We start from the raw sequence: 22,523 nt of genomic DNA on the forward strand, positions 1-22,523 counted from the left end.
GCAGGGCCAGATCGGGAACAGACCAGGGGGACGGAAAACTTCAGGTAGGCGGGCCCATGACCGAGTTCAGAGGGCGGGGACTTTTCGGCACATGTTGATCATCGAGCAGGGGCATCAGGTCAGCCCTTTCCTTTCATTTTGTCGGAAACAGTGCCTCGTCCTGCGACTCCTTACTGTTGCGGTCTCGCCTTGGCCAATGTCGCAGATGTTCCACGATCTGCAGTCAGGCCGCGTGCTCCCACATCCGGTCTCTCTCTCCTCCGACAGTGGTACCCTTAAATGAGTTTGAAAAGACAGTCTTTAGAGAATTGGCAGAGGAAGGTAATCACATAAGTCTATTTCTCTCCCAACTCCAAGCAACTGGGAAACATCCGTTACATTGGGGTTTACAACCAACATATAAATAATTGATGATGGGTTTGCTGGATTTCCTATAACTTTCCTTCGTAACTATTTCTTTGGTGTTTGTTGGTATTACATTCATTGTCGTGGTACGAGATCTGATACCTATTCATTGCATTTGTTTATTACAGTCACGTGAGTTCTTCTGGCAGAGACCCACTTTCCTAGTACGAGCCTTACAAAGCTATACCGTTCTTCAGGGCTTTGTATTTTTACGAAAAAGTGCAACGTGCTATCACCATGGTCTGATAGGTATCTTTCTGAGGAATGAACATAGGCAAAACAATTTTCCATTATATCAATGCATCCTATCTTTCAGCTAAACATTTTACTTTCAACAGGGTTTACTGCAACAATTTCTTCATTTCGGTCTAATCTTAACTTCGCAAACATCATTCTAATTTCTACATAGTCTCTTACAACCTGACTACTTCATTAAAAACCGGGGGGCTTGCGATAACTATTCAACTCATCCTTGGGGTGACCGGGGTCTTATGGAAAACAACTAGGAACATAGTAAACTGGGGTGAGGGACTATCGTCTTGCTTTGTGTCATGAGGGCGTTATCTAGCAGAAGGCCACAGTTCAGTTGGTAAGCGTTCAGTGACATTTCTCGAATTCTAAACTCTGTAGCTTGCTCATCAGCAAATCATTTCTAGGAACAACGGCTGGCCTGTGTCAGTTGTAAGTCGACCCATCTCTTACAACCGGGGGTGAGGGCAGCTGATACAAAACTGGGGGCGTTCTGGGAAGACGGGGATGCTTCGATCACTTTTACTGTTTGGGTATTGAGACAATTCGGGACGGGGAAGGTCGCGTTACCTGTGGCATTTTTTTTTTTTTTTTTTTTTTATCATAGAAGCCACTGACATGTAGTTCCCTTATTACGGGTCAGATTAGGGAACCTCAGTCGTCTTACCTGTCCTTTCCTTTTTGGCCAATTCTAGGTTTCATCAATATTTAGCAGAAAGGAGAGGTAGTAACATGGCATCAAGGTGATTTTATTTAAGACAAATTTGTGCAAATACTTGCGGTATTTGGAGCCAATTGGGTGGTGCACCAGGGGTGGTGGTTTGCCAATTAGGTGCCAGTCGTTAGGAAGAGTGAGAGTGTGGAGGAGAGAGAGAGAGAGAGAGAGGGAGAGAGAGAGAGAGAGAGAGAGAGAGAGAGAGAGAGAGGTGTGCAACAATAGGCTAAATAGTACACGTGCGACATGGGGAGTGGCCGTGTATTAAGATAGGCTATTCAGCGCATTACACAACATTGAGACATTATGGGTCTGTGTTAGAATTTCGAAAGCATGCAGTTTGGGACGGACGAGCATTAGGCCGGGTACAAAGGGACATGCATTGAGTAAAAGGCACCATTGTGTCGCACTTCTCGCACTCTTGGTCCTTTGACTAGTTAAGTCAATTCTTCAGTCGCATAAAAAAAACATTTTCTCATAGTTTCAGACATACGTGACATGTGCTCATTCACGCAACACGGATTAGGGGTGATCGTGTTTCATCATATCATACAACTTATTGGCTCTTTCGTTACAAGAGTAGGTTGTGGGTGTCCTTAGGTGCCACCTTGCAGCGTTAGTCCGCTTCATGTATCAGACATGGCGAGGCTTCAGATCTTCACCATACCTCAGTCGTGATTCCAATGTAACCTGTAGAGGGAGAAAAAGAGGGGAAGGGAGGGGGGACAACATTCGAGCATATCAAACGCACGGGCACGAAAGTCCTTTACTTACCACATACTCGTCTTATCTCCTCGGGATATAATCCCTGGGGTCTTGGTTTCTGAAGTCAGGGGGGCGGGCAGTGTGGCAAGGATGGCGAGCGATAGGTTGTTCACGAGGGAGACGGTCCGAGTGTGGCATTATAGGCCGTGTGTAGGGAAACGTTAAAAATCAGAGGCGCTTAGTGCGAGGTATCTAGTTTGTAGATGTATCTAGCTATCGGGGTCCTTAAATCTTTTCCAACGCTGTGATGTCCTAAAGCATATCAGCTCTTCGGCCAACCCTGTTCCCTAGTACCTTTGAGTACCATACCTTTATAACATTCTATCATTTACACCGCTTCACTTTACCCGTCCTCAGAAGTCGAGATCCTTCTCCATGCGTTAGTTCCTGAGCCAGTCGCATATTTGGAGGCGGAGTATCGTGCCTTAGATTCGATCCTCAATCCGGGGCTGAGCAACCATCTTCTAATAACCTTAGAAAGAGAACAAAGCAGAGCGCACAGAAAAACTCTCCCGCTGATCCCACATTTTACAAAAGCATGCAATACCTGTTCATAGTTTGGAAAACCTTTATTTGCACAATCGTTCAGCATGTAGATGTGAGAGTGCAATCGTATTTGGCCGGACACGGCGATGGCTGAAGCGCGTACAGTAGGGGGGGGGGCTATTTTGCAGCATTAAAAAAACATTTTAAAAGGGTTTATTTAGTCATTTGCAAGAAACTAAAAACGTCTATCAATAGTTGAGGGATCAAGGGGCATTCATTTCATAATTGGAAGCACAGTCAGACTAGTTGCAATCAAATTTCCTAGATGCATACCGTGGGCGTGTGTCATAAGCGAGGTTATGTATCAGTTACAATAATATCATAATAAATCGTACATTGAAACCAACATTTTAACGGGATCCTTTTACATGTCCGCCAAGTGAACCCTCCCTCTTTTTCGTCAAGTGTACAAAGGATCATATACATATCTCAGAACATCAAGTCTTATTAGCTAAAAACACCACGAGGTGTTCGTAAGTTCCTATTGACACCGGCGCCATTTTGGGCGAGGCCGGGTTAGTCCGGAAGTAGCATCAGGGACAAAATGTTTCCCACAACCGGCGGTTGGACCAGAGTCCCTTTCGGCAGTTCAAAAAGACTTGTGCTAACAGAAGGGGTGGCTATGTCGTGCTTATTTCGTTAGCGATCAAGGCAGTTGTTCCTCACCGGAAGCCTGCAGGGGCCGAGGGCTCCGGGGACTTTTGTAGAATCTTCAAGGCTGTGGGGATGCTGTCGGAGGTGGGCGCTCGTGCCCCGGTGGGCAAGCGTCCGAGTTACATTGCTGGTCAAAGTTACTCTAGCGGCCTAGACCCGCCTTCCAGGGGGCCCAGACGCCATTTTGAGACCCCGCAGCAGCCGCCCTTCGTCGTGTCTGCAAGAGTGGAAGAGACTTCTTGGGGCGAAAAAATGGAACACCGTGCCGTAGGAGCAGGACATCCGGCTCGGGCGCTAGGGTGCAGCTGTGGCGCCCCCACCGGGGGGGGCGAGGGAGACTCGTTCGCGCCGCCTCCCTCCCTCAGTGCACCCCACGCTGCCCCTTTTCACGGGTATACATGGTGGCCACCACACATCCCGTGCTCCGCAAGTACACTTGAGGGCCATCGTATGTCTTGTGCTGCGCAAGTATGGTTGCTGGCCATTCTATGTCCTGTGCTGCGGAAGTATGGTCGCTGGCCATCCTATGTCCTGTGCTGCAGTAGTATGGTCGCTGGCCATCCTATGTCCTGTGCTGCGGAAGTATGGTCGCTGGCCCGGCTGGAGGATTTCGGCGCCGGGCCGGGGCTGGGAAACCTCCTACCCGGGGAGGTGGGAGAGGCTCGTTCGCGTCGCCTCTCCTTCCCAGCCCACCCTGTACCAATTCTTCAGCGGAGGTATTTGTGATGGCCGGACCAGGAGATACGAGGGAGGGGGTCATCTGCATCCGCCCCCTCCCTACTCGTGGCCCGGGGGACGCCGCCCCAGGAAGAAGAGGATGGGAAGGCCATTACAAGCCAGGCCCGTGGTGCCTCCTGGACATCCCACTGGCGATCTTTTCGATCGATGGCTGTCAGTAGGCCCCGCCCCACACGTGCTGTGTGTTTCACCTTCCGGATGGGCGTGACCGGTGACCTGCTGCATTTCGGGAACTTCCGGAGTGGGGGTAGGTATTTTGTTTGGACAGGCATGTCTGGGTAATGGGGGGGTTGTCTATGCAGGCCTGTAATTGCCTTTTTTTTTTTTTCACAGAGTGGGGGGGCAACAGAGAGTAATCAGTCCCATTGCACTCGGAGTTTGAGTTCATTAATGGAATGTATACTAATCTGTCCGAGACTACTCTGTGTATTGTTTCTGTATGTTATCCGAAAGGGTGGCTTTTGTGTCCGGGAACAGTAGCGGTAGTACGGGGTTCGTCACCGGGTAACTTAGAGCTAGACTGGGTTTCCCGTCTTAGCGTTGTTCGATCTATGAGGACTCAAACATGTCGCTGAAATCGGTCTGGCAAAATCTGTGCCATCGGGCGTAATCAAACGCGGTGGTTCTATCCGGCCTGTCCGTGCCAGTCTCATTCATCTTTGTCTCACGCCTTTTCCCTTTCTGCCGGCCTGTTATTTCTGTCGGCCCTCTGCTCTTACCCGTGTTCAGTAGAGTCGGGCATTGGGCTTTCCAGTGCCCGGAATATTTACAAAAAGCACATTGGTTTTGCCCTAAGTCTGGTCGTCCTGCGCGTAGTGTCGGGGGATTACTTTCGGGTCGTTGTGTCTTGGGGTTGTCCTGTCGGTATATCCCTTTACACCGTTCCCTTCCTGCGTTTACTCCTTGGAACCGTGTTGCCGCTATCCCTTCCTTTTGCCTACCAGATGCTTGGAAGGTTGTCTGTCGCGTTTCTTTACCTACTCTGACTTCGTCTCTTTTCTTTCGTTGCATTGCTTCTTTGCGCCACATACCGAGACTGTCGAGCATAATAGGCGTTGTCTTACTACTACAAAGGGCTATTTCTAACGTTTCTATTTTATCAAGATCGAAGGATCCTATCAGTGGCCACTGTTTCTCTTGATTTTCTTTGGTATACTTGTGCCACAGCTTACTATAGGCTATGGTAACTAATCCATACTTTGTGAACATGTCTTTATTAGGGGTGCCTTCCAGCGGAGCTAGATGGTCCACCTCTAATAAATGGTCCGGGTTGAACCAATTACCAATCAGTGAGGAGAAGATAGGCATGACGGATTACAATGGGGCCAAAAGTCAGCCCTACCTACCTTATCACTGTGTGCAAAGACTAGACAGAATATTTCTATTCTACGTTGTTTGCAGGCAGCGAATACCTCATGAACCAATATCGAACAGTCAATGTTCGGTCAATCAAACAATCAGTGGGGAGAATAAGTAGGCCCGCAAAGGTCTGCGTCCTCTACCCTTTCACTATCTGCAAAGAGGAACCTGTTCTTTCCTGTTTGCAGACAGAGAATCTCCAGAAAACAATCCGCGAACAGTAGTTCGGGGTCAAACAATTAATCAGTGTGGGAGAGGGAAATCTCCCGAGAACAATCCACGAACCGTAGTTCGGTTTCAAACAATCAATCAGTGGGGGAGAAAGATAGGCATGACGGCTGCGTTACCTATCCTTCACTGCTTGCAAAGAGAGAGAGCCTGTCGTTTCTCCGTTTGCAGACAGCGAATCTCCAAACAAATCAACAAAGAGCAATACTAGTATTTTCCAAACAATCAAACAATCATTTCGCAATTCGTCGTGTTTACACGACCTTACCCGGACCGTATGGACAGTTTCTTGTCTTCCGAATCCAGCGCCCGATCGTCCTCTTTTCCTCGTATTCCTCGCGGCACTCCTGATGGTTCCCAGTCAGGACCGTAGATCACTCGAGAGAGGTCTGTTCGGAACCAGTGAAGTTCGGATGATCGGCTGCCAGACGAGGGTCTATTGGGCAGGAGCTCTCCCGATCGTTGCAGTCGTTCACTCTGTCGTCAGGACCTCTCCCACTGGATCCACGTGTCGCTGATGGGCCCCACGTTTGGGACGCCAATTGTAAAAAAAGGGTCAGGGACAACCAATAAACAAAGATCCTTAAGTATTGCCCGGCGGTGTCGCCTCTTTAACCCACAAAATATTAATCAATGAAGAGGCAGGCGCTGGGGACTGGAAGGCAGGAAACAAGGGTTTATTCTCTCCGGAGGAGAACACATCAGTTCGGACAGCAAGTATCGTCACGAGGTGCTCTAACCGCATCTCTGAGGCCTGGCCTCTTATACACAGGTTTATGATCTTTATTGCAGGTAACACATTCTTGAAATGCTTTGAAGTATGAAAGGACATCCTCGGAATCTCCCCTTCAGGCCCATTCCCACACACATTTACAGTTGAAGTCCCCACCCCGGTCACAACAGGTGATGATTATCGCGCAGCTGGACATTCCGCCGATTCACGGAATGTGTGGGGTTGATCGGATCTCATAGGGTGGGGGCTTTGATCAATTCGAGGGTCCTTTAATGGGGGAAGCTTCCTACTGTATAGGGGGGGGCAATAAACAGTATCCGCAGAGCCAGGTGGCGGCCTGGGAACGAGGAAGACAAACGGGCACACAGGAAAAGGGGGTTTGTATCAAAGGGCCTGGGACCATGAAAGGAACGAAGGGAGGTGTCGCGCTGGGAACAGGATGGGATTCCGAGGCAGAGCTGCGCTGAAGAGGGGTTTACGACCCAAGGCATGTGAGAGCGGGGGGGTTGTCAGCGTGCGGGGGGGATGCCTGCGAGGTTGAGAGCTGTGCTGGGGGTTAGTGGCGTGCAGAGGGTGGTTCTGATCGAGGCACCTAAAATGGCGGGTGCGCACGACAAAAAGTGTGGCATCAGGGGAAAAGGCAAGATGGCGCAGATAATGTTTACCAAACCGTACTAATTTTCCACACTATGTTTGTTTATACTTCATATTAGGGTCCTGTTATTTGTTGGAAACTATATTTTGCAAAAAGTTGACATTGTGAAGATACTGTTTTTATTGTATTGTTTTCACCTATGTTGTATACTTTCATATGCATTGTCATCTGTGTTCATTGAAATGTTCATATTGAATTGTTTGATGCATCTGTATGCAGTGCTGAAATTACAGTATGTAAAACTGTAAGAGTGTTCCATGTACGTTGGCCCCCATGACCAGATTAAAACAAAGACTTTCCAAAAAGAGTTAAATTGTATTTTTTTCCAGCAAACTACCAAAATTATCATGGATTATCCATTAAAACACATGGAAACCAGGTGGTTCACAGAGGCAAAGAAGCATAATAAGTTTTGCCCAGAATGGCATGCACACACAAATGCACACACATTGCCCTGGGCTAAGGAGGGAACTGTTGACACTAATGCAATTGAACATATTAGAACTCATATTCAAACTAAGGGGATTATTTACAAGCCCATTGAACATCAGTTGCGTCACTTTTTTTGATGCACCAGCAGCACATTGTGCCTGCCCATTTTTACAAGACCACGTAAAGCTACCCTGCGTTGCGTTTCAAGGCCTTATAAATATGGGCCCCTTTTATGCATTACTCTGCGTGACAGGGGCGTTCCATGTGTGTTGCTTTGGGTGTTCCCACTCACATCCATTGATCCTGACGCATGTCCAGATGTGCAAGGTTTCGTAAAGCTGGGAATGCAGATTCCTATGCCTCCCCAGGGGAGGTGCAACAAGGATAAAAAATACTGTTTATTATCCTTGTTTTTCTTTGTTCTATGTATGATGCATTCTGAAGCACACATAGAAAGAAGAAAACACATCTTGTGATTATTTTTGTCCAGGAAAGTGTCCCTCCCTACACAAAAACAATCACCCCCACAACGCAGACACCCTTGCACTATGGCGCAAAGGTGCCTGCATTGGTGCACAGCAGCCAATTGTGCTCCAGTGCATTGAAAAGGGACAGGAATGTGCTGTATCTTGTAGATAAGGCACATTTAGGCCTTTTTTTATGCATGGCAGCACAGAAGGAAGTCTTGCTACACTGCCATGCATCATTATATTGTAAATGAGACCCTAGATACTCAGGGCAAAAGAGAGACAGGAGAGAGGCATTGCTAGAGTTATGGGCCACCTTTAAAGAGGCCAAGATTGATAACACTACACTACTGATAGCAAGTAAGGGGTCTGCGCCTGCCCCACCCTATGCAGGAATGGAGTTGCTCATGCCAGCTCCCCCTGCATTAGGATATTCCATTCTACCAATAGGAGGAGCCGGCGGTCCTCACCATGAGAAACAAACAAGCCAGCAAGCCAATACAATTCTGGTGCAACTAATGTCCCTTGCAAACATCTCCGAAAGCTCGACCCCTTGTCTACCACATCCAACACATAGAACCACAGCAGCATGAAGAACACGTACGATAATCAATAAAGCAACAAAAAAGTGGTAATATGTTGTTTTCCGATGGGTTGGTACTTCAAAAAGGGTAATGCAACGATGTTATCTGCAGTTGACGCCCCAGCCCTAAAGCCTAATTTTAAAAACTGTAACATTTGTTTCTCTTCGACCTACACTTCTAGCTGCTCCAACAGCATACGGGCATATGCTTTGGCCTTCAAGTCAAGAAGCGCAATTAAACATAAAATTGAGGCCACTGGTCTGTCCCTCTTTCTATATACAGGGCAAAGGATAGACCCTTTCCAGGCATCAAGAACTGTTGCATTTTAGACAACGCAGTGGTAAAGTGGAGTCAGAAACCTTGCCCAGTTCAGTCAGTCAAAACACTTTTATTCGATTATTTAAAATCATAAAAAGACACAGGTACAAACAATTCATATCAAATATACAAAAAACATTTACCAATAAAAACTTTAAAATTCATCTAAGTTCATCTATGACAGGGGAACAGATCACAAAATTAATCATAAGATCACCCTCTAATACGAATAAAAATCAGACAGGGATATTCGGGGCACATAAACTCTTCGTCTTAATTCGCACCGCAGCCACTAAAAAACTTGCAATATGGAATACATCACGTGCACTACATAGCATCTGTGGATAAATGAGGGCAGGCCTGACCTGTATGAAACCCGCCTCCCTCAAAATAGGCAACTGAAATGTTTTCCTATTCTCTGAGTAGTGCTCGCAGAACATAATAAAATGTAAAGTGTCTTGTGCAGAAAAGTTGTCACACTTGCAGGGGTTAGAATTTTCTGGTTTACTCCATGTTGGAAAAGAGCCCAGTGTCAAATGTATTACATTAAAACGAAATCTAGTCAAGAGATACCGGTGGAAGGGTCTAGTTACTAGTTTTAGGTAGGGCTCAAGTGTAGGAGAGGTTACTAATACATAGTTAGCTTTTACAAGGGTTATTTTTCAATTCCTGCTCCTCCCTTTCTAATACAAACATGTTTAAAAGAGCAGTTTTTGTCCAACTCACGTCCTCTCTCTTGGTACAGTCAGGGGAAGAATAAAGCTCAGAGCGCCCTAGTCTTGTAAACATTGTTTTAATGTAGGCCAACCAAGGGATCTTGCTGGCTCTATCCAGGGCTAAACAATCCTTTAGGATCAGGTGGTTCAGTGAAATTTCATGGTTAAGCCTAGTCTTTAGCCAGCAAATCAGTGGGGCAATTTTCAGCAATTCTGTAACGTAACCCAACCCCAGCTCCGTGGGCGTAGCGAAGTTACCTGCCACCCGCCTCCCTCCCGCCCTCCCTAAATACCTAAATAACCTTTTTAAAAATAATAAAAACCACATACCTTGTCGGCTGCGTCCCCGGGGCTCCCTCTCGTAATCACGCCGCCGCCGCCACGAGAAATGCGCATGCGCGGGCAGCCGCACATGCGCATTAGTATCCAAGATGGCGGCGCGTTTACGAGAGGGAGCCCCGGAGACGCAGCAGACAAGGTAAGTGGTTTTTATTCTTTTTAAAAAGGTTATTTAAGTATTTAGGGAGGGCGGGAGGGCAGGAGGGAGGCGGGTAGTATTTAGGGAGGGCGGGAGGGACGCGGGTGGCGGGTAGTGGGGCTACGCGAAGTGCGTAGCTGGACGTAGTTTCTTGCCCACTTCGCGTAGCTTCGCGTAGCCCCACTACGCCTACTACGCCCAGGGTTAGTGTTTATGCTTTCAGCCTTCTTGCTGCCGTATTTATTTGACAACTAAGCACCTAGCCTCATTTGATTGACATGATAGATCTTGCCCTCCGTTGGCTCTATTTAGCGGCCTGGTGGCAGGCTCCCCAACAGGAACATCAATGGAGGAGACTAGCTTATAGTCCATTGTCATGGGCTGGCTGGTTGCTATCAGGGCTGTCTGATGGTTATTGTAAAACTATGTTACATACTTAACCCATGCTGCTTCTGAGAAGGACGCATGGTTTAGATCTTTAACATCTGAAATATTGTAGCCCATGCCATTTGGTTCCTTTCCTCCTTATTTTCCTAGACTTTTTTTTGTGGGTTAGTCTTGTACATTTGACCTCCACCACTGTAGATATTGAAGGTTTTTGTTTGTGAATCCGCTGGGCTTTACAGAGGGCTCTTCTTGAGGCAATGATGGGTTTATCGTACTGGGGTGAAACTCTCCCGCCCCCAGCAGGTTGTAGTGCATTGGGCCTGGCCCCACCTCCCAAAAGGAGAGTTCTAAGGTCATCCATAGACTTCTACCAGTCCTTGAGGGCTGAGTCCTGTTGCCTCGCAATTACTACAAGTTGCTGTATGCTTAGCCATGCGATAACTGTTGTTATATGCACTAATCTCCACTTTTTTCTTTTAACTATATTTACCTTCTCTTAACATTTTGGCATGCCCTCATGTCTGCTCTCCACAGAGGGTTGTACTAGAAGATTCAATACACACTTTAGTGGGTTATAGCCTTTCTGTAATTTCGAAATTTGCCAGCAGTGGGGCTAGGTGCTCAGAAAGAAAGACATAATCAATAGTCGGGGGAACAGACTGTCCCTTTTCTTTTCCTATGTTCTCCTATCAATCAATCAATCAATCAATCAAGGACATTTATAGAGCGCACTACCTACCCGGAGGGTCTCAAGGCGCTTGGGGGGGGAGGGGCTGCTACTGCTCGAACAGCCAGGTCTTGAGCTTCTTCCTGAAGGAGAGGTGGTCTTGGGTCAGGCGCAGGTCGGTCGGGAGGGAGTTCCAGGTCTTGGCGGCCAGGTGGGAGAAGGACCCTCCTCCTGTTGTCGTTCTTCGGATGCGGGGGACGGCGGCGAGGGCGTGGCTGACTGATCGGAGGTGGCGTTTGGGAGCGTAGAAGTTGATGCGGTTGTTGAGGTAGCTCGGGCCTTGATCGTGTAGGGCTTTGTGTGCGTGGGTGAGGAGACGGAAGGTGATCCTTTTGTTGACGGGGAGCCAGTGCAGGTCTCTCAGATGTCCGGAGATGTGGCTGCATCGGGGGATGTCGAGGATGAGTCTGGCTGAGGCGTTCTGGATCCGCTGGAGTCTCTTCTGGAGCTTGGCGGTGGTTCCGGCGTAGAGGGCGTTGCCGTAGTCCAGTCGGCTGGTGACGAGGGCTTGGGTGACCGTCTTCCTGGTCTCGATGGGGATCCACCGGAAGATCTTCCGTAGCATGCGCAGGATGTTGAAGCATGACGAGGAGACGGCGTTGACTTGTCTGGTCATGGAGAGGGAGGAGTCCAGGATGAAGCCCAGGTTGCGTGCGTGGTCTGTCGGTGTGGGTGCGGTGCCCAGGGCGGGGGGCCACAAGGAGTCGTCCCAGGCGGAGGGCGAGGAGCCCAGGATGAGGACTTCCGTCTTGTCTGAGTTCAGTTTCAGGCGGCTGGTCGTCATCCACTCGGCTACATCTTTCATCCCTTCGTGAAGGTTGGCTCTGGCCGCGGCGGGGTCGTTGGTCAGGGAGAGGATCAGCTGGGTGTCATCGGAGTAGGAGATGATGTTCAGGTTGTGTTGGCGTGCGATGGGCGCGAGGGGGCTCATGTAGACGTTGAAGAGGGTGGGGCTCAGCGAGGATCCTTGAGGGACGCCGCAGATGACTTCGGTGGCCTCTGACTTGTACGGTGGTAGACGGACTCTCTGTGTTCTTCCGTTGAGGAAGGAGACGATCCATTCCAGTGCCTTCTCCTTAATTCCGACGTTGCTGAGGCGCTGCACTAGGGTGCGGTGGCAGACAGTGTCGAATGCCGCGGAGAGGTCTAGGAGGATGAGGGCCGCTGTTTCTCCGTTGCCCATCAGGGCTCGGATGTCATTGGTGGCAGCGATGAGGGCGGTCTCGGTGCTGTGGTTGGCTCGGAAGCCAGACTGTGAGGGGTCGAGGGATCCATTCGTCTCGAGGAAGGCGGCCAGCTGTTTGTTGACGGTCTTCTCGATGGCCTATTGAGCTGATGCCAATTTGTACGTATGATATGCCCCACTCTCTCCCAGGTGGCGTTTTCAGGTAACTCCCACAGGCCACAGGTGTTAAAATCCCCCATGATTATAATTCCATGATCAGAATGATCCAAAATAAGTGACTTTAATACATACTATCAAGCAGTTCTCAGTTCAACATCAGCTTGGATTGTTTTGCAACAGTGAAATAACAGTTGACCAGTGTCAGGTTGCTGGCTCTCCGATTAGGTTTCAGGCCTCCGATGAAGACTGCTTGGGCCACAATGCTGGCTACCCCCATTGTAGCTGACTCTAAGCTGCTTGAGAGCTTGATGATGATTGATAATCTCCCTGACGGGCGCCCGAACAGGCTTGTTCATAGTGCAGCTGTACAGATCTCATAAAAGTTTGACAGAATTGTAGGGACTAGCTCCCAAGTCTCATGGAGACGGAGAATGTTGTTTGTATCCTCGCTAAGGTCATTGGTTCCCTACTTGATCTAATACTCTTGAGGCCTTCCACATTACTTGTGACTACTGATAAGAAAGTGTTCAATCTCGGAGTGGGATGTCCGTGGCATTTCACAGGGTACAATAGGATTAGCTCTGGTGTCATGTGTACACTGGTACTCACGACAGCGGCAGTGAAATATAATTCTTTTGATACTGACAGGCTTATATATTTTTTTCAGTAAACTGCATGCATTCGTGGATCAGTAGTGTCTTTCCGGTTTTGTAAAACTCTCCTAGGAATCCATACTCTCCTGAGATCAGCATGCAGGTAGTGCAGAGATGGACGGTGCAATTACTTCTTCCGTGATCTGCCTCATCAAGAAATGTCCTACCTTCCTCTGATGGCAAAGAGAGCAATTTGTGCCTCAAGAATCCAGCTTCCAAATCAGTAATGGTTAGGTGGTCTTAGTGTTATAGAGATGGATAGAACAAGGCAACTGCTCAATTATTTCCATTGGGTGTGTCTCCCTTCAGCACTGGTATAACTATCTACACCTATCATTTCGGAGTACTGAAGATTGAGAGCAAACTTTGCCTATTCTAGTTTACACTGAAGTGTCAGGTTGAAGTTGAATTGCCATGTGACGTCAGGTCTCAGGGTTTCGGGCTTTTTCCTAGCAATCTCTCATTAGTCTACTGTTGGACCTGGCCCTTTTTGGCAGGTTCACCCCGAAACTTTTTGCTTTTGCCTAGCCTGTTTCTGTGACCTGGTGTTAGTGATTTTAGGTCCCTGCGCACTTTTTCACTGTGGTACAGTGTAAAGTGCGTGAGCTCTCTGTGTATGTGTGGTGAGTGACCTGCCCTCCCATAGGAATGCATGGGGAATATGTGTGACCATGGTAGTTCCTGATGTGTGGGGAGTGCAGGGTCGATTTTGGTATGTGCGTACTCGCGAGATTGAATGCTGCGTAATGATGCATGCGGCATGAATGTGTCTAGGGTGGAAGTGCCACTTCTAGACATGGGTGTGCGTGTGTAGTGAGTGTGCTGACACGTGATTGGCTGGAGCCTGGCTCCAGGATGTCTGAATGGGTCTGCACAGTGGTGAGTGTTGAGATTAGCATGCTGATGTGAGGGGAGGGGTGCACCTGGGTCCTGAATAGGGCTGGGCTTTCCCCACACAATGCTGGCTCCGCCTACTGTGGTGCGACTGATGACACTAGCCTGACTAGTGAATGGGAGGGGTGGCTGAGCTCATCAAGGGGGCTCCCAAACCAGCTGCGTCTGGTTTTTCCCCCACCCTGCACCTTTAGACAAAGTATTTCTCTGTATAAAAAGAGGCTGTGACCTCTTATCAAATGTTCTTGTTTCTGACTTGAATACTGCCAGGGGCGTGCTGCTGCTTGGGCCCAGGGGAAGGCTTGCTTGGATGTCCTACCCCTGGATGCTGGAGGATTTTCCTTATGGGGAGCTGTGTTGCTCCATCTTTATTCTTCCAGGACTGCTGGGACTTCTTTTTGCTGGCTTTTAATGATGCCAGGACCTTGAGCAGCCCCCCAGTGCCTTATTTTGGGAAGGTTCAGAGTGCCGGGAGGAGGCACAGTTGTCTGTAGAGCCTCGTGCGCTCCGGGGGGGCCATTGTCTCTTGAGTCCAAGAAGGACTCCAACAAAGGGGGCACATCGGGGCATTATTGGTTTATGCCGTGCCTGTCGAGGCTCCAGCAACCCCTGGGGCATTTCCGTTGTTACCAGCCCCGAGAGGCTCAAGGCACAGTTTTGATTGATTAGGAGCCCCGAGGCTCCCAGGGGCATTTCCGTTGTTTGAACCCCGAGGCTCGTGGGGGCATTTCTTTACTTGGAGTCCAGAGAGGCTCGTGGGAGCAATTGCAAGTTTGAGTCCCCCGTGAGGGACTCCAACAAGGCGGAATATTTGTGTTGTTAGAGCCCACGAAGGTCTAAGGGGGCCATATTTGTTTTAAAGAGCCTGAGAGGCTCAAGGGCATGTTTGCCTTAAGGAGCTAGATGGCTCCCTCGCCCCCATTATTTCCCAGAGCCTGTGCGACTCCTACATGTTGGCGCAGTGCTGTACCTAGGGCCAGTGAGGGCCCTGCCACAGTTTTACTGATGTCTCAGCTGCCCAGCAATTAGTGGGCCGCTGCACCGTTTAGGCGCAATGCGCAAGATCACAGGCACAAATATGGTGACAATCACATAGAGATGCTGCAACATGCATCTCCAGATCACAGGCACAAATACAGTGACAATCACATAGAGATGCTGCAACATGCATCTCCAGACAACAAATGGCATCAGATTTCACGCAAAACACCGTTTAGGCGCAATGTGAGTGAGTCCCGGTGTGGGACAGAGATGGCACAGTGGTGCCAGGCCTTCTACAGCTGCGAAGCACTTAGTGCCAGCTGCAACGTTTAGGCCCTGTTGGTGTTCCCAGCTGCCCAGCAATTAGTGGGCAGCTGCAACGTTTAGGTTTGCGCCGGTGGCTCACCCCTGACTGGCGCTGCATTGGCAGCGCGCCCTGACATTCTGGACACAGGGCTTTTGAGTCCCCTTGTTGGATGGCCAGTTGCCCAGGGGGCTAGTGTGTGGGTAGGGCGCAAGGCCCTAATGTGATTTCTGCGCAATGTGATTTTGCTATGTTTATGATAGTAATTGCCTAAGGTGATGTTTGCGCAATGTGATTATGAGTTTATTTTACCTTTGTGTGTTTAGACTAGTGAGGAGATTGCCTACTGTATTTTTACTGGTTAGGCCCAAATGTGAGTTATGCGTAATGTGCTAAGCCATTATGCCTGTGACACCTCTGAATATGATCTATGCATTATGTGTCTTACCTCCACCTCTGAATGTTTTTATGCATCATGTGTTTTCCTGTGCTGCAAAAAACACAGTTGATGGACAGAATGTAGAACAATGTCATACATTCACCCCAGTACAAGGATCTGGGCCTAAATCCATCGTTTTTTTGCACTCCACACCACCCTGGGTTAGACACTGGCTATATGCAAATCAGCTCTGACCCTGTGCCTCATGGGAACAGTCCAGTCCGAACTACCAAGCCATGTCTTTCCCAGACCGGAATAAAGCATCCAAGGACCGGTTTCTGGCTATCAGCCTTCATTCAGCCTGGATAGCTTGACTCCAGTGGTGTGGAGAGCCTGGGACTCACGTCTGAGCATACCCAGCCCACTCGGGGTGAAAATTGCAAAAAACACAGTTGATGGACAGAATGTAGAACAATGTCATACATTCACCCCAGCAGAAGGATCTGGGCCTAAATCCATCGCTTTTTTGCACTCCACACCACCCTGGGTTAGACACTGGCTATATGCATATCAGCTCTGACCCTGTGCCTCATGGGAACAGTCCAGTCCGAACTACCAAGCCATGTCTTTCCCAGACCAGAATAAAGCATCCAAGGACCGGTTTCTGGCTATCAGCCTTCATTCAGCCAGGATAGCTTGACTCCAGTGGTGTGGAGAGCCTGGGACTCACGTCTGAGCATACCCAGCCCACTCGGGGTGAAAATTGCAAAAAACACAGTTGATGGACAGAATGTAGAACAATGTCATACATTCACCCCAGTACAAGGATCTGGGCCTAAATCCATCGTTTTTTTGCACTCCACACCACCCTGGGTTAGACACTGGCTATATGCAAATCAGCTCTGACCCTGTGCCTCATGGGAACAGTCCAGTCCGAACTACCAAGCCATGTCTTTCCCAGACCGGAATAAAGCATCCAAGGACCGGTTTCTGGCTATCAGCCTTCATTCAGCCTGGATAGCTTGACTCCAGTGGTGTGGAGAGCCTGGGACTCACGTCTGAGCATACCCAGCCCACTCGGGGTGAAAATTGCAAAAAACACAGTTGATGGACAGAATGTAGAACAATGTCATACATTCACCCCAGTACAAGGATGTGGGCCTAAATCCATCGTTTTTTTGCACTCCACACCACCCTGGGTTAGACACTGGCTATATGCAAATCAGCTCTGACCCTGTGCCTCATGGGAACAGTCCAGCCCGAACTACCAAGCCATGTCTTTCCCAGACCGGAATAAAGCATCCAAGGACTGGTTTCTGGCTATCAGCCTTCATTCAGCCTGGATAGCTTGACTCCAGTGTTGTGGAGAGCCTGGGACTCACGTCTGAGCATACCCAGCCCACTCGGGGTGAAAATTGCAAAAAACACAATGTGAGTGAGTCCCGGTGTGGGACAGAGATGGCACGGTGGTGCCAGGCCTTCTACAGCTGCGAAGCACTTGGTGCCAGCTGCAACGTTTAGGCCCTGTTGGTGTTCCCAGCTGCCCAGCAATTAGTGGGCAGCTGCAACGTTTAGGTTTGCGCCGGTGGCTCACCCCTGACTGGCGCTGCATTGGCAGCGCGCCCTGACATTCTGGACACAGGGCTTTTGAGTCCCCTTGTTGGATGGCCAGTTGCCCAGGGGGCTGGTGTGTGGGTAGGGCGCAAGGCCCTAATGTGATTTCTGCACAATGTGATTTTGCTATGTTTATGATAGTAATTGCCTAAGGTGATGTTTGCGCAATGTGATTATGAGTTTATTTTACCTTTGTGTGTTTAGACTAGTGAGGAGATTGCCTACTGTATTTTTACTGGTTAGGCCCAAATGTGAGTTATGCGTAATGTGCTGAGCCATTATGCCTGTGACACCTCTGAATATGATCTATGCATTATGTGTCTTACCTACACCTCTGAATGTTTTTATGCATCATGTGTTTTCCTGTGCTGCACCTCTGAATGTGTTTTGATGCATCATGTGCCTTGTTCTTACACCGCTGAATGTATGTTTATGCATCACGTGTTTTCCTTCCCTACACCTCTGAATGTTGTGATGCATCATGTGTAATGTGTTCTTGCCTCTACCCCTAAATGTATGGTGATACTTAGGTGGTTGTTCTTTCTAGTACAGGTGTGCTAGAGTAATTATTATTTTATGATCTACAACGTGCTATTTCTAACTGTATTTCTAGTTCTAAAAGTGCTGATTCCTAACAGTGGTCCAGGTGGCCCTGTCTTGTACCTATCCCTTGTGAATATTGCCCGTGCCAGTTTGCACAATGTATATTGCCTGATTACTATCTGATGTGTTTTTGACAATACAGAAGTTATTTTTATATAACCTTGTGTGGAGTTCCTTTTGTGGTGTGCCTAGGATTTTGTTGCTGTTGTGTGCGTGCGCAAATGCTTTACACATTGCCTCCGGGATAAGCCTGTCTGCTCGTGCCAAGCTACCAAGGGGGTGAGCAGGGGTTATCTTTGCGTGTGACTCCCTTGCCCTGACTAGAATGGTGGTTTCTGCCTGGCTTTGGCATCAGCCTTAGCCTACCAGAAATCCCAGTTCTAACATCTACCATTCCAAGTTGCTTTATCTGCTGACGTGATGAAGTGGGGGCTTCAACAAGATAATGCCTAGAAACAGTCATACAAGAGAATGGTCTATCACCCCTAGGTCTAGGACAACAAATCTCTGCACATTTGGTATTATAGAGCCTGTAGGCAAAAAAATAGTCACTTGTGGAAGTCATACAATGGGCTGTCAAGACAAACATGAAATACCTGGCCTTCAGGCGTCAACAACTGGCTCAGCCCAATCCTTTTGTAATTTGCAGGATTCAACAGTAGAGAGATAGGTTTCTTGGATAAAAACAATTTCTGCTCCCTAATTATATAAGGAGTGCAAGATTTATTTCCATTACAGATTGTCACATATGCTGACGATACCCAGTTAGTTATCTCCATGAAGCAACACAACCAACATGGTCCTGATCTAGCCTCCTGCCTTGAGAAAGTTTTTACGTGGATGAACAATTCATTTTTAAAACTCAATGGATCAAAGACCGAACTCCTGCCCCTGGGGAAGTTGGCCCCTTTAAATATAGACCTCCTCTGCCCTAGCTGCCTAGGTTCCCCCCGTCCCAAAAAAACAAATTAAAAGTCTAGGGCTCTGGCTTGACTGTAAGCTTGATTTCAGGGAACAAGCACGCAAAGTGGCAGCCAGCAGCTATGGCCTTTTAAGAATGATTAGATGGATATCACCCCTGGATACTGCCCCTGCTACCTTTTGCCGCCATAAGGCAGCTACTCCAAGCTGTTATTCTATCATGACTGGACTATGCTAATGCCTTGTACCTGGGAGCCCCTCAGGCCACCATCAAAATACTTCAAACTGGACAGAACTGTGCAATTTGCATGCTGCCGAATGTTTCCAGACGCTCCTTAGCAAAATCCGCTCTCGCCACCTTGCATTGGCTCCCTGTTCAGGAAAGAATTCAATTCAAGGCTCCGTGCATTACACATAAGGCATTCTCCTGAAAGGGCTCGTATCTGATCAATCCCTGGATCCAACCCTATCAGCCCAACAGAGTCCTTAGATCTGATAACAAAGGTTTAATCTTAGTACCCAAGATTAAACCATCACGTATTGGAGGCTGACTGTTTACATATAATGCAGCCAGGCTTTGGAACAATCTTCCCCTCCACATACGCTCTGAACCTGATTATCTCAAGTTCAGAAAACGACTGAAAACTTTTCTCTTTCCTTGATCTCCTCACAGCTTAAATGGCGCCACAGCGCAGGAATGCCCTCGGATAACCACGTGCTTTATAAATGTACCTTCCTTCATTCATTCATTTCAGAAATAGTGATGGTCTACCCTTTTCTAGGTATTATGCAAATATCTGACTATGACAGTGAGATTTTGAGACACTTAAGTGATATTCATTGTTATGTTAAAATGAATGACAATCCTATGAAACAATGCAAAAAGCCAAATCTTTGACAAACTGTTTACTTGTAAGGAAGTGCCTGTAATAAATGATGCTGAGTATAGATATACGAGTTGAAAATCCATGTTTTCCTTTTTATATTTTGTTGGAAGAGGGTTTATTAGTAGGTGCAGGAAGGTACCTAGAACAAGTAATAACCGCACAATCACAAATAAGTTCCATTCAAGTGTCAATAAATTAATCCTTGCTCAACTCTTGGTAGCTTGCCTGACGAGCAGCCAACTTAACTTAGGAGACAGGTGTGTAAAGCATATAATATTACCAAAACAGTAAATATGTTCACAAAACACAAAACAAATCCAACACAGAATATGTTTATATTTACAATGAAAGCAAAATTGAAAGCATCCAATGTAGGGAATCAGAGATATTAATTTTTAAAGATTACATTTTAAAAATGTGCTTTCTAGCAGCTAAAAGTAAAATGCGCTTAATGCAGCTATCTGGTCACACTGGACCGGGACAAAATCAAAGTTGAACGAAGATAAATGTGCTGCTTGTCCATTACAGAAGGAAACAATAGCACATGTTCTGTTTGCTTGCCCCGCTTACAAGCTTCCTAGGAATAGATGGCTCAAACCAATCTGTTCAATTCTTGGCACAAGGTCGGGCGTAGAGGCGCTAAGGATCCTAAAGTCAGACACATGTGAGCCTATAGGGATTGCCATTGCCAAATTTCTGGGATGGATGTGGTTCATTCGAGCAAAAAATATGAGGGTACCATAGTCGTGATACTTGTTATTAATAGCTTAGTACTAATGAGTTTATAATTATTTAAATCTTCCCCCTCAAACTATAGAGTGAGGATTGTAGTTCTCCAAATCGTGATAGCACACCTATGTGGAACACCAATGGTTTATGTAGATTGACATTTATCTTGCTTGACTAGTTTTAATGTAGTTTTAACCTGTGATTAATATGGTTGTCTCAAATGGTTTTATACGAACTTATTAGACTTTTTATTGATGTATGATGTCTTTAATGATTTTGATAAATCAAAATGAAGCTCAATTGACTGACAAAGTTTTAGGCTGACCGTCATGGACCACGGGTTGCCTATGATAAGCGGTAGGGCCCGATCAAGTTTTTACCTCCTGACTTAGTCACTTTTGTGGAGCATTTTCTCTCGACTTCGAGCGGTCAGATTTGTCAATCCGGATTTTAGTTTGACGATGGTAGCCTGCCGCAGTGTTATGCCTCAATAAATCCTCAAGGTCTTTGTCCTCGTCACCAACATTGAAGAGCTCTGGAGCTTTCAGTGGGGCAAACTTGCATGGTCAGGTCGAGTCGCTGTTTTATGTTGCCGGTTTGACTCTCGTGGGACTTATATAGTTTTTTCTAAAAAGTTGTCCAAAAATTCACAAACTTTCAGAACTTTATTTGAAAGTTCCTTTCAGGGTCTTTGTGGGTCCACAACACCGGCAAAGGTTCCAGAAGCTCTGATTTGCTTCATGGGGGTTGGTACGACAATTCCCACAAAGCACCTGGTCAAATCTTGCAAAGTTCAGTTGGAGATGATGCAGGTGACTTCTTCTAGCACTTTTCTTCCTTTTGCTAATCAGGGAGTTCACTCCTTGATCTTGGAAGCCAGGAGAAGTCCTCCCTTTGTGAAGCCTTGAGAGTTCATCGGGTGAGTCAGTAGGAATTATATGCACCCAGTTGGAAATATTAGTGGCAATTTGCTACAGGATCCACCTACATGATTTTACATCTGCACTCATTTTAATGTTTGTCAATATGGAATGAACAAGATTCCGAATTTATACCACATTGAACAATTTATTAACTACAATAGTGTATTTGTGGTATATGCAATTTCTTGTGACAGCTCAAAAGTATACATTGGTAACACTAAAAGGGCTTTGAAGATTAGGATTCATGAAAACTATAGGGCGATCAGAAACTAAGATGCACGCTCTCCTTTGGCTCGGCACATCAAGGAGTGTTATTCTAAGAAGAGCAACTTTACATTTCATTGATTTCAAAGAATTAACCCTTGTCCATGTACTAGTGATAGGGAGATTTTGCTTTGCCAAATGGTGGCAAAGTAGATAAGCAGGTTGAGGATCTTGGACAAAGGCCTAAATATTGAGAGTGAATAGCATTATTTTTTGTTAATTTTGGATAGGTGCTCCTAGGCGTAGTTGCACAGATAGGAAGAGAACTGGATAGATTCCTTTGAGATAGTCAATGGATTTGGAGTTCATGAATCTTGTCAGTTTGAAGAGATCTCATATGATAGGTGATTTCATTCATTCATTATTGAGTTAAGATTTTTGATGATTGTTTTATTTATTTGGTGAAGTTGAAAGGTGATATAGAGGGATGCAGTATTTATTTTACATTTGATGTTTCCTGTCCAAGAAAAGGTTTCTGGTTCATTGTAGAAATTGTAACTAAAATGTTTTGTTAGATAAGGTTGGTATGAAATGGAAAGATTATGTTTTGAATTGAGCATGGGTGTTTTTTGGTTTTTGTTTATTTTTGCATTAGCCTGTTGATTGGAGCCCTTCAGTTACCGACCTTAAAAATTTTTTGGGGTATGATTGACGTATCGTCCAATACATGATGAATGTTTCAGTTTTTAATTAGTCTAATGGTGGATGGGTAGAATTGGATAAGATGGCAACAAGAAAATTAGTTATGAAGTTGCTTGGTTGTATCTTGGATTGAGGCGTTATTTACTTTTTGGTAATTTTTTCTTTTTGATTGTTTTTGTGAATAATATTATCCTTATTGTTTGAAATAAAAAATATTTTTAATTGTGG

Source organism: Lissotriton helveticus, chromosome 3_2 (genome assembly GCF_964261635.1).
Source record: "Lissotriton helveticus chromosome 3_2, aLisHel1.1, whole genome shotgun sequence".
In the NCBI taxonomy this organism is placed as follows: Eukaryota; Metazoa; Chordata; class Amphibia; order Caudata; family Salamandridae; genus Lissotriton; species Lissotriton helveticus.